We start from the raw sequence: 13,656 nt of genomic DNA, 5'->3' as shown, positions 1-13,656 counted from the left end.
TGAAGGCTACCTAACTCATTCAACAAAGCTATTATCACTCTCATACCAAAGCCAGCCAAAGACATTACAAGAAAAGAAAACTACAGACCAATCTGTCTAATGAATGTAGATGCAATAATCCTCAACAACATTCTTGCAAATCAAATCCAGCACCACATTAAAAGAATTATACACTATGACCAAGTAGGATTCATCCCAGGTATGGACGGAAGGTTCAACATAAGAAAACCGATAAATATAATACATCATATCAACAAATCAAAACAGAAAAAACGCATGATCATCTCAATTGATGCAGAAAATGTATTTGACATAATTCAACATCCTTTCTTGTTGAAAACACTTCAAAGGATAGGAATAAAAGGGAACTTTATCAACATAATAAAGGGAATATATGAAAAACCCACAGCTAACATCATCCTCAATGGGGAAAAACTGAAAACTTTCCCCCTAAGATCAGGAACAAGACAAGAATGTCCACTATCACCATTGTTATTCAACATTGTGTAGGAAGTTCTAGCCAGAGCAATTAGACAAGAAAAAGAAATACAAGGCATCAAAATTGGAAAGAAAGAGATAAAACTCTGACTGTTTTCAGATGATATGATACTATATGTTGAAAAGCCCGAAAAATCCACAGCAAAACCACTAGAGCTAATAAATGAGTAGAGCAAAGTGGCAGATTACAAGATCAACACTCAAAAATCTGTAGTGTTTCTATGCACTAGTAATGAATAATCTGAGCGGGAAATCAAGAAAAAAATTCGATTTACAATTGCAACAAAAAGAATAAAATATTTAGAAATGAATTTAACTAAGGATACAAAAGACCTATACAAAGAAAACTATAAGAATTTGCCAAAAGAAATCATAGAAGACCTAAATAAATGTAAGGGCATACTGTGTTCATGGATTGGAAGACTAAATATAGTTAAGATGTCAATTCTACCTACATTGATTTATAGATTCAATGCAATACCAATTGAAATCCAAAAACTTACTTTTCAGAAATAGAAAAACCAATAACCAAATTTATCTGGAGGGTCACTGTGCCCCGAATAGCTAAAAATATCCTGAGAAAGAAAAATGAAGTCAGAGGTTTCACACTAGCTGACTTTAAGGTATATTATGAAGCTACAGTGGTCAAAACAGCATGGTACTGGCATAAAGATAGATATACTGACCAATGGAATCTAATAGAGTGTTCAGACATAGACCTTCTCATCTATGGACAATTGATCTTTGATAAGGCAGTCAAGCCAACTCACCTGGTACAGAACAGTCTCTTCAATAAATGGTACCTAGAGAACTGGATATCCCCATGCAAAAGAATGAAAGAGGATCCATATCTCACACCCTATACAAAAATTAACTCCAAATGGATCAAAGACCTAAACATTAAATCTAAGACCTAAAACTTCTAGAAGAAAATGTAGGGAAATATAAGTCTTACAATAGATGGTGGTTTCCTAGATCTTACACCGAAAGCATGAGCATTGAAGAAATAAATAAATAAGTGGGAACTCCTCAAAATTAAACACTTTTGCACATCAAAGAACTTTGTCAAGAAAGTAAAAAGAGGGTGGGCCACAGTGGCTCAGCGGCAAGAATGCTTGCCTGCCATGCCAGAGGACCCGGGTTTGATTCCTGGTGCCTGCCCATGTAAAAAGAAAAAAAAAAGAAGAAGAAAGTAAAAAGACAGCCTACACAATGGGAGACAATATTTGGAAATGATATATCAGATAAGGGTCTAGTATCCAGAATTTATAAAGAGATTATTCAACTCAACAACAAAAAGACAAACAATCCAATTATAAAATGGGCAAAAGACATGAACAGACACTTCTCAGAAGAGGAAATGCAAATGGCCAAAAGGCACATGAAAAAGATACTCAACTTCCCTGGCTATTAGAGAAATGCAAATCAAAACCACAATGAGCTATCTCATGCCCACCAGAATGGCCATTACCAATAAAACAGAAAGCAACAAGTGCTGGAGAGGATGTGGAGAAAAAGACACACTTATCCACTGTTGGTGGAAATGTCAAATGATACAACTGCTGTGGAAGGTAGTTTGGCTGTTCCTCAGGAAGCTAAGTATAGAAATGCCATATGATCCAGCAATACTATTGCAGGTATCTACTCAGAGAACATGAGGGCAAGGACACAAATGGGCATTTGTACACCAATGTTTATAGCAGCATTATTTACCATTGCCAAGAGATGGAAACAGCCAAAATGTCCATCAATAGACGAGTGGCTAAACACTGTGGTAGATACATATGATGGAATATTATGCAGCTGTAAGACAGAATAAAGTTATGAAGTATGTAACAACATGGATGGACCTTGAGGACATTATGCTGAGTGAGATTAGCCAGAAACAAAAGGACAAATACTGTATGGTCTCACTGACATGAATTAACATTAATGAATGAACTTGGAGAATTTCATTTAAGAACAGAGGTCATCAGGAGATAGAAATAGGGTAGATTTTGGGTAATTGGAGCTGAAGGGATGCAGATTGTGCAACAGGACTGATTATAAAAATTCAGAAATGGATAACACAATACTATCTACCATAATACAATAACACGAGCACACTGAATGAAGCTGAATGTGAGAATGATAGAGGGAGGAGGGCTGGGGGCACAAATGAAATCAGAAGGAAAGATATATGATAAAGACTGAGATGGTATAATCTAGAAATTCCTAGAGTGTACAATGATAGTGACTAAATGTACAAATTAAAAAATGTTTTTGCATGAGGAAGAACAAAGAAATGTCAATATTGCAGGTTGTTGAAAATAGATGGTAATTCATATTTTAAAACTCTAACTTATGTGTGAGACTAAAACAAAAAATGTTTATTTGGTTCAAAATTTATATTTTGACTAGTACATTTCCTAATATAACTGATTAGATAGTTTAATTGAACACCATAAGTACATGGAACCTTGAGTAAGGCATGAGATTTTGTAGGTTTGTCCAGAGTGATGCCCCAATAAATCCCAGAATGATCTGAACAGTGAATTAAAAAAAATAGTTGCAAAGTTCCCTTGAGGGAATGGTGAGAAAGGGGGAAAATTCAACTTCCCCATGTGGAGAATTCCTGATATTCTCACAAGCAATGGGAACAACCAAAGCAATATGCTGAGCCCTCAATCTTGAAAACTTATCCCTGCAAAAGATAGGCTAAACCTCCTTAAAATTAGGCCTCAGAGTCCCCCAGAGAACCTCTTTTGTTGTTCAGACGTGCCTATCTCTCTAAGCCAACATGACAAGCAAACTCACTGCCCTCCTCCTCTCTATGTGGGACATACTCCCAGGGGTGTAAACCTTCCTGGCAATGTGGGACAGAAATCCTAGAATGAGCTGGGACTCAGCATCAAGGGACAGAGAAAACCTTCTTGACCAAAAAGTGGAAGAGAGAAATGAGACAAAATAAAGTGTCAATGGCTGAGAGATTTCAAACAGAGTTGAGAGGTTATCCTGGAGGTTATTTTGACACATTATATAGATATCACCTTTTTAACTAAGGTATATTGGAGAGGCTGGAGGAAACTGCCTGAAAATGTAGAGCTGTGTTCCAGTAGCCATGTCTCTTGAAGATGATTGTATAATGATATAGCTTTTGCAATGTGACTGTGTGATTATGAAAACCTTGTGTCTGGTGCTCCTTTTATCTACGGTGTGGACAGAGAGTAAAACATATGGATTAAAAATAAATAAATAAATAATAGGGGGAACAAATGTTAAAATAAATTTAGTTGATTGAAATGCTGGTGATTAATGAAAGGGAGTGGTAAGGTGTATAGAAAAAAATAGGGGGAACAAAGGCTAAAATATATTAGGTAGATGGAAATACTAGCAGTCAGTGAGAGGGAGGGATAAGGGATATGGCTTGTATGAGTTTTTTTCCTTTTCCTTTTTCTTTTTTTCTGAATTGATACAAATGCTCCAAGAAATTATCATGGTGGTGAATATACAACTATGTGATGATAAAAAAAAAAAAAAAAGAGTGCTTTGAAAACTATTGCTTTTTTCTTTCTTTACTTTGTATGTATGTTATATTATACAATAAAAAAGTAAAAACAAAATATTGAATTCTAAGAGAAGAAGAAAAAAAAAGATTCTTCAGGCCTGAAATCTTAGTGTTAAATTGTGTTCTAGTGTCCTGGGAGTCTAGGAAGAAATGTGGCTATTTTTTGCCTTTAAGTTCCTTGTATACTACCTCATAGAAAAATACTATATTTAAAATTCATTAAATGCTGGAGACCCGGTGCCTGCCCATGCAAAAAAAAAAAAAAAAGTAGAATTCCTTAAAGATTGTCTTTGACCTATTCACTTAGAAAGTCAATTTTAAAAACAATGAAAGACACAGTAAAGGGAGAGAAAGTCTATTTTTTAGTTTTAGTTTAGTTTTTTTTTTTTGAGAATGCTTGCATTTTTCTATTTATGACATCTTTTAAATAGTGGGAGTGAAAATTAGATATAAGACTATTTTTAAAAAAAACAAAAGTACCATTGCCTGGGAGGGCAAATTTCTGGTAATCTACCCACATGGCAATTTAATAGAACTATCTCCCAGTAGTGGGATTAACAGATGACTTTTTTTGAGCAGTTGGGCGTTATATGACATTCCTAAAAATTTTTTTTGCGATGAACATTTATTGAAAATAGTAAATGTTGGTGAGAATGTTGGAAGAACTAGAACTGTTACACATTCCTGGTGGGGACCTGAAAGGGTACCACTTGTTAAATCAGTTTGACAGTGTTTTAACGAGTTAAACATATACCTACCCTGAGATCTAACTATTCCACTTCTAGGAATTGACCCAAGAGAAAGTGAGAGCATATGTCACAAATGTTCATAGCAGCTTTATTTGTAATAGCCAAAAACTGGAAACAATCCAAATGCCCATCAACGGATGAATGGACAAACAAATTGTGGTATTACCACATAAAGAAACACTATCATCAATAAAAAAGAATGAACTACTGATACGCACAACATGGTTGAACTAATTATGTTGAATGAAAAAACCCGCTTAAAAAAAGAGTTTATGAAAAACTCTTGAAAACACTAACTAATCATTAGTTACAGAAAACAAATGAATGGTTTCAGGAGGCATTAGGAGCATCAGGAAACTTTGGAGGTGATGGATATGTTCATTATCCTGAGTTGGTGTTGTCTCACAGGTGTATAGGAGTATATGTTAGGACTTATTAATTGTACACTTTCAGTATAGTTTATTGAAAGCCAATGATACCTCAATATAGCTCTTAAAAAAGCAAACCCTAAGAGCACAAATACTTAGATTATTATTAGGCAAAAGAAGAATGAAATACTTGAACAGAAAGAAAAAGAGTTTTTTAAGTGGGGAGAAATTAAGGAATCAATTAAAGCTCCAGGAGTCTAGATGCACCTGAGCGGAACTCAGTCCACAGTTTTCTGAGATGGGTTCATCCAAACAGCCAGAAAAGCCAGGCCCACTAGAGAGGAGAGGAGCTGACGTTGATGTGACATTTGTGTCAAGGCCCTGTTAAATGTTACATCATCTAGTCTCTTTCTAGTCAAACAGTGGTCCATGTCTCACCAGCATCAACAATACCTAGGAGCTCTCAGAAATGTAGATCCTTGGGCCCTGTCTAAGACCTACTAAACCAGAATCTGCATTTTAACAAAATCCTGGGTGATTCATATATATGTATATATTAAAGTCTGAAAAGCTCTGAGCCAAATTACACAAAAACCTAGAAGGCAAGGCATTTTCATTTACACAGAAGGAGACAGATTCTGAGAGGTAAGATATTTGCCCAAGTTCACACTGAGCTAGGATTCAAATACGTGTCCATCTTATTCCAAAGACCTCATTCTTTCCACTAGAAAATCATTTGGGGGCACTTTCTAAGAAGGAGTTGGTGGAAGGAGCAATTGGGCATCTTGGAGACCAGGGTTTCTTGGAGACCAGGACAACAATTATAAGAATATCGAGAGGTAGGTCCAGCTCGGCTCTGTACACTCTGCCGCCTTCCTGCCTTTGCAATGACCAGCTGGTCACCATGGCAAACATGGCCAACACGAAGCTCTGTGACATTCTGGGCATCCTGCCCAGTGCCAGCAAGAATGAGCTCAAGAAGGAATACAGAAAGATAGCGATGAAATATCATCCTGATAAGAATCCAAATGCTGGGGTCAAATTCAAAGAAATAAGTTTGCATATGAAATACTTTCTACTCCTTAGAAGTGGGAGTTATATGACAGAAATGGAGAGCAAGATATTTGAGAAGGTAGCAGCGGAGGTGGCTACACGGATAATATTTTCTCTCATGTTTTTGGCAGGAGATTGTTTGGCTTCCATGGACAATCAGAGTAGAAGTTGAAATGACAGAAGAAGAGGAGAAGACATGATGCATCCATTCAAAGTATCTTTAGAACATCTATGTAATGACAAGACAATGAAACTACAACTTAGCAAGAATATAATGTAATCTGTAGTGCATGCAGTGACCAAGATGGAAAGTTTGGAGCTCTTCAGAAGTGTAGTGTTAGTCAGGGTCGAGGGGTATGTATCATGATCAGACACTGGGTCCAGGCATAGTGCAGCAGATGCAGTCTGTGTGCTCTATTTATAATGGAGAAGGAGAGGTAATTAATCAAAAGGTTCATGGTAAAAAATGTGAGAGGAAAGTGATTAAAGAAGTTAAGAACCTCTTGCTTCTCACCCTCTTTTCTTGTGAGAGTGCCTGCATGGTCTCTCGCATGCATTCTCGATAAATTTTCTACCGCTTTCTCCATACTGTGCTGTGCCCTTGAATTCTTCCTCACAGCATGGCTAAGAACCTAGAACTAAATCTGGCAACATATTTTGGTGAGTCATTCAGGGGACACTTCTTCTCTCTGACTGTTTGGACTGGTAAGTCATGGCTATTGACCACGAGGCTTGGCTGTATGCTTCAGCTTTTTCTCCTCACTCCTCATCTGATTGCTATCCTCTCCTATATCCTCATGCAACTCCATGTCTCTAGGAATCCAGGGGCTCTTATTTGGCTCCCCCAGAACATACACTTGGTCTAGTCTAAGCCTCTGGCTCCCTCCTTGGAGGTGGTGGGAGCTTGGCTCCATATCATGCAGATCTAAGGAGGCTCAGAGCAGTGGGTAATATTGTCCCTTGTGACCTGACTGGAGGCTTCTCCCCATGTCAAGCAGGAGTCCAGTAGGAGCCATATCAAGTCCTCACGTCTCTCTCTCTCTCTCTCTCTCGCGCGCGCTCTCTCTCTCTCTCTCTCTCTCTCCTTGGCTCTCTCAAACTTCCTCACACTCTCCCCTTTCCTCCTTTCTGTGGACCTAGACCCTGCCTCCTGCTAAATCCTCTTTTCACCTCTTCATCAGTTGTTCTCTCCCCTGTCTCCATGAGAATCTCCCTTTTTCTCCTTTTTCTGGCTTTCAATGCCTTCTGAGACATTCCGTCTTTTGTAACACAGGATTCTGGGCTAAGGATTCAGGGACCAAACAAGGTGTTGTCTTTGACATTTTAGGGCATCACCTCTGGTTTAGGCCAATGGGAATTGGGTACTTTCCAATGGGAGTGTCTCCCCTTCAGGCCTTGATCATTTAGTCTATTGAGATTCATTGTGGCCAAATATAAAGCTTCCCTTCTAGAATATGCTCACTTTTTTAGCTCTCAAGAAATAGAAAACTAGAGGATAAAGGTATTCTCAGAACATTGTCCTAGATTTCTCTAAAATGGGGCGGGTCTCCCACCTCGGGAACATATGTCTAGAAATCTCCCAAGGAAGAGCATCCAGGGATGTCAGGTGACTCAACCCAAGGATGCCAAGGGACTTTACTCCCCATGTGCCCAAGAGATTGAACTGGCAGAGAGGAAGGACTCCTTGAGAGCACTGCCCTGGTATTCTTCTGGGCAAGGCCTGGGAACTACCCTCCCCCCCCCCCAGAAGTGTAGGTCTAGACATCTCTCAGGAAAGATGTTCTGGGGCTGCCTGGCAACTCTACTCCCTGTGTTCTCTGGGCGGCCAGAGGGGGAGATCCCCAGGTCTGATGCACATTTGGATGTTACTCAGTCACACTGGAGCAAGTGAGTCTCTTCTATTTCCTTTTCCAGAAAAAATGGGAAATGCCATCAATCAATATAAGCTAAAAGATGAGGAAGGATGGCCATTCAATGGGACTGTCAAGTACAGTACCATCCTCCTGTTTGTAAAAGACAGTGAAAGTAAACAGAAATTCCTATGCCCAGGTATTTATGGCTCACTAGTAAACCAAGGACTTGCCACTCAATATCCATTAGAGGAGAAGATCTTTTCTTTTCTTTTTTTTTTCAAATCTTAAAAGGTTTATTGAGAGAGAAAGCAACAGAGTGAGAGCAAGAGGAGAACAGGCAGGTGGGAGTCAGCAAAACCTGCCAGCAAAAGAAAAGAAAAATGGCCCCAGCTCTCTTTCTGACAGCTTGTGGTTTTCAAGGAAAAAATGCACCAAGAGAGGTAGGGGGTGAGGTGCGGCTACAGGCATTGCTAGGAGACATCAGGCTGGTGCAGATCATGACTTTATGCTCACAGTTATCTGGTCTGGCCTCTGGCAGGTGGGGCATTGGCACGTCCATGCTCTTCTATCTTGCCATCACATCAGGTCCTATCAGACGAGCAGGACAGTTGGACCCTTGAAACAGATATCCTGTTCTGTGTTGCTCGCACCAATAGAAGGAAACGAGATTGGGTGAAACAAAGTAGAATTTTCTTCTTTGGCCAAAGAATGGAAAAGTGTGGACTCGTGTCCTAAAGCTGTAGTCAGACGATGCATGTGCAGGTGGCTGATGCAAGCAGGCATGCTAGAACAATGTTTTGCATTTATCTCATGTTCAAAAATTGGAGGATTTACTATTAATATTAGCTAAGGTAAAGTCGGGGCCTTAGTGTGCATGCTCTGGAAAGGGGTCTTCCCCTGCAGTGAGAAGATCTTAATGATCCCCTTTTAAAACTTGTTTGCTAAAAGGCAGGAGTAAATGTACCACCAAGCCAGTTCATTGTAATAAGCTAAGGGAGATCGCTTGGAAAAAGAGGAAAACTTAGCTATCTTCCAATGGAAGTCAGTGGAGGCCCTAAAGTAGTATACTAATGTAAGCCTGGGTTCCCTAGAAGGTCAGATTTTGCTAGGCACCTATTTCATCAGCCTGTCTTCCCCTTACATTCGGAGAAAGCTGCAAAAACTCTCCATGGGCCCACAAACTCCCGCTAATGAACTGTTAAGCTGTCTTAACAATCAGGACAAGGCTGAAGAGGAAGAAAAGGCAGAGAGGTTAGTAAAAGACCGGAGGACGGCATCAGCTTATTGTTGTCACTATTTTTTTTTTTTTGTATGCTGTATGGCAGGGCCATATTTCATTATTTTTCCATGTGAGTATCCCATTATTGCAGCACTATTTGTTGAGTTTTGTTTGTTCTGCTTGTTTGTTTTTTGGGGAAGTGCATGGACCAGGAATCGAACCTGGGTCTTCCACATGGCAGGTAAGAAGTCTACCACTGAACTACCCTTTCACCCCCTGCAGTCACTATTAAAAGCACCCTGTTCTCTTGAAGGTGCCTAAATTACAGCTCCAAGCCTCAAGGACCTTATTTTAACTGCGGGTCAGAGGGTCACTGGCAGAGAGAATGCCAGAAATCTCGAGACAACCTTTGATGTTAGGACCCACCATGGCCTTGCCCCAGGTACCACCAGCGTGAGTATTGGGCCCAGGGACTATGCCGTCCACTGAGGGGGGTGGTGGGAGCCAGATGGCTCCCAGAGTCCTGTTCACAGCAAGTAAAAATAACTGCAAGTGCCCAAGGCTGCATGTGACCCTGCTGACTTCACATCTGACCATCAACGTAGAGAAGCCTCACTTGACATAGCAGATAAAATGACCTGGTTTTTTTTTTTTTTTTTTTTTTTTGACATGGGCAGGCACCGGGAATCAAACCCGGGTCTCCAGCATGGCAGGCGAGAAGTCTGCCTGCTGAGCCCCCGTGGTCTGCCCCAAATTATTGCTTTTTTAAATAAATATTAGTGCTACTCTGTCCTGAACTGCTGCTCTGGGCCTACCTCCACTCAGCCTTGCCTAGTTATGGGAGTTGATGGTAAAGCCAAAACTATAACCTTCACTACTCCTTTTCTTTGTAAGCCTGAAGACATCGCAGTATTCTAGCAGTTCCTCATTGTCCCTGCTTCTAAGGAGAGTATCTTCTACACCTCCTGGGGACTGCTCTAAAACCAGTAAACTGAGCCAGTATTTACCCCCTTGTTTGCCTTGAGCCCCTTCCTAGGTTGAAGCCTGTTGGCAGCCCAAGGGAGATCCTTAAATAAATAAACCCGTCTGTATGGGATAAAGGCATTCAGGAGAACCTGCTGAGTAGCCCCTGTATGCATTTAGATTTTCAGTCCTAGGCTGACCTATTTGCCTTTTTTTTTTTTTTTTGGCGTGGGCAGGATCCAGAAACTGATCCCGGATCTCTGGCATGGCAAGCGAGAACTCTGCCACTGAGCCACCATTGCCCCCGCTGACGTATTTGCTTTTGAATGGCAGGGACTTAAAAAAAAAAAAAGATTCCCATCCTGCTCACTTAGACAGTATGTTTATGTTGGACCTTATCATCCGTTATTTCAAAAGAGAATTCTTCCCACTCTTAAAGGAAAGCTATCACAGAAGATTTGTCCTTTCACCTTGTCTGTTCTTCTGTTAAGCTCTTTGTCATAAATTTAGCCTAAAAACTTGACAGTGTTCCCAGTGTCCATGTTATATTCTAATACTGATCTGTCTGATATTAAACAACCAAATTCACTTGTCATTTGTTAGTCTATTACACTACTTTATATGTGGTCAGCTATAAGTCAAAACTTCATCTTCAACAAAAAAGGACTTTAAAAGAGCAACAAAGCAAGTATGTAAATTATGTTCTACCTGCTAATTAACATAACCCTAGTAAATTTATAAAAGTAAAACAGGACAAAACTTCTGCTATAGTTTGTCAAATATATTTATTTCTAAAAGTAGCTTCATGAACCAAAAAACAAAGCAAAATATGTGATAGCGAAACTAGGGTGAAGCCAAAGCCTGCCCCCAGGGACTTTAGCTCAAAAATGCAAGATTAATTGCCCTCACCTGAGTTCTAGAACTCAGAAAAGGGAAAAGGCTATGCCTTCCTAGTCCTGCATGCTCACACAGCAGTGTAGAAAGAGTGAGGCTTTCTCCAAATTAAACACCACCAAGAGATACTCCATGAAGCTAATAATCAAATGCCATGCTCTTACCGACCTGGCCATCAAAAATGACTGACATCTCTCAAAGTAATAACCAGGCCAACATGGCAGCCAAACCCTCAGCATGATCAATTGAGCCCCTTCTAAGCCTCATTCCTGCACCCCTTAACTTGCCACATGCACCCACTTATTCTCCACGTGAGCAGGAATGAGCTGCCCAGTTAGAATTCACTCTTCGACCTGGAGAATGGTCGTTCCCTTCCCTCTTCCCAAATTTCTCTTGGCTAATTCCTCTCCTAGGCCCCCTCACTTCTCTCCTCCTCCCATAACTCTTGCTATTGATAAGTCCTTTTCATTCTTATACTTCTCTCCATGTTTATTTCTTCCAGACTAGAAGCTTTTCACACCAAACCAATGTGATGCAAGGATTGTCAGCTATTCCAATTGCTCTTTCAGATCCTCCCTGCCCCGCCCCTTTCAACTTAAATGAGAGCCAAAAAGTTCTATGCCCCATCAGGTAGAGCCTGCACCCCCTGAGTAGCAGGAAGCAGCTACAAAAGACAGACCTTCATCCCTCAGCACCACTCAAGATTAGGGGCGAGAACTCTCTGAGGGGGAAATTGAGGCAGGCTAGAATAGGGAGAGGGGGAGAGAAGATACCATGAAGGAGCCCTTGACAAGGATGGTTAATCAAGGTTAGGAGGGCCTGTCCTGGATGGATAACCAATCTGGGGCTACTCAGGCCACAGTGGCTCAGCAGTCAGACTTCTTACCTGCCATGCCGGAGACCTGGGTTTGATTTCCAGTGCCTGCCCATGTAAAACACCTAGCAGCAGCCAGCGTACCCAGATGTACTATCTATCTACTAGCAGGAACTGCCCTGGAGAGAAGGGAGGGTAGGAGAACAAGGAAGAGGAGGAAGTAAGTAAAGCTAATCTATAAAAGCAAATTGTCCCACATTGCCAGGGCCTCTTGCTTCTCACCCCTCTTTTCTTGCAAGGGTGCCTGCATGTTCTCTCACATGCATTCTAAATAAATTTTTCTATTTGCTTAAAAAAGAAAAAAAAAAAAAAGAAGTCAAGATTCTTGAAGTCCATGCAGACAAAGGCATGAAACATGGACAGAGAGAATGAAGTTCACTGGGGAAGCTGGCCAGGCCCCAGGCATGGAGCCAGAAGACATTGTTCTTTTGCTACAAGAGAAAGAACATGAGGTGTTCCAGAGAGATGGAAATGATTTGCACATGACGTATGTTTTGGTAGCTAAAGCTGCTGGAATGCAATATTCCAGAAATGGATTGGCTTTTCCAATGGGGATTTATTAGTTCACAAATTTACAGATCGAAGGCCACAAAAATGTCCCAATTAAGACATCAACAGGCCAATACCTTCTCTGAAGAAAGGCCAGTGGCATCTGGGGCTTCTGTGTCACATGGGAAGGCACATGACCACCATCTACCAGTCCCTCTCTCCCAAGTTTAGCTTCTGGTTTCAATGGCTTTCTCCAAAATGTCTCTGAGCTTCTGTCTTTTATTCTCTCACAAAGGACTTCAGTAACGGATTAGACCCACCATAAACTGTGTGAGTCACATCTCCATGGAAATAACCTAAGCAAAAATTCCCACTCAAAATAGGTCTGTACCCACAGGGATGGATTAAAAGAATATGGGCTTCAATCGAAACACAGGGAGCCCAGAATAAGAATGAGGGCCTTTAATCCTGTACAGTTTAATGTAATGCCTGGATACCTCCTAGAATATATTATGCAGATAATCAAAAAGTATTGGCAAAGTCCCTTGATGGATGGGAGAGAAAATATGGAACTATTATACTTTACAACGGGGGAAACCCCTGATATTGTGTGAAGCATTAGGGACACCCGAATCAATAGGCCAAGCCCTTGATCATGAGGCTTGCTCTTGTGAAGCTTATGTATGTAGCAGAGAAGTTTAGCCTATCTATAGGATGCCTAAGAGTTACTTCTGGAGGATCTCTTTTGTTACTCAGATATGGCCTCATTCTCTCTAAGTTCAACTCTGCAGGTGAAATCATTGCACTCCCCCCTAAATGGGACACAACATCCAGGGGTGAAAGTCTCCCTGGCAACGTAGGAGATGACTCCCAGGGATGAGTCTGGCCCTGGCACCGGGGCATCAATAATGCCATCCTGACAAAAACGGGGAAAAGAAGTTGTGTTAGTTAGATTCAGTTGTCAACTTGGCCAGGTGAGCATACTTAGTCTTGTTACTGTGGACATAAACCAATGGTATGTGAACCTCATCTGTTGCTAATTACATCTACAATCGGCTAGGAGGCATGTCTGCTGCAATGACTGTCGTTTGACTTAATTGGCTGGTGCTTAAATGAGAGATCTCAACGTAGCAGAGCTAAGCAGCTCCT

The 13,656-nt window shown here is 40.8% G+C and overlaps 1 long non-coding RNA gene across 1 annotated transcript in view; it reads left to right on the top strand.

The window, feature by feature from the left end:
* LOC143656044 (uncharacterized) overlaps nucleotides 1–6,710 on the top strand; it is a 40,727-nt gene extending 34,017 nt beyond the window's left edge. The window contains exon 3 of the long non-coding RNA XR_013162371.1: nucleotides 6,347–6,710. This is a non-coding gene — a long non-coding RNA (uncharacterized LOC143656044). The remainder of the gene's footprint in view (nucleotides 1–6,346) is intronic.
* The last annotated feature ends 6,946 nt before the right edge of the window (nucleotides 6,711–13,656 follow it).

This window comes from Tamandua tetradactyla, chromosome 14, assembly GCF_023851605.1.
Source record: "Tamandua tetradactyla isolate mTamTet1 chromosome 14, mTamTet1.pri, whole genome shotgun sequence".
NCBI lineage: Eukaryota > Metazoa > Chordata > Mammalia > Pilosa > Myrmecophagidae > Tamandua > Tamandua tetradactyla.
The sequence above is the reverse complement of the archived record's forward strand: the minus strand, read 5'-3'. Positions and strand labels throughout refer to the sequence as shown.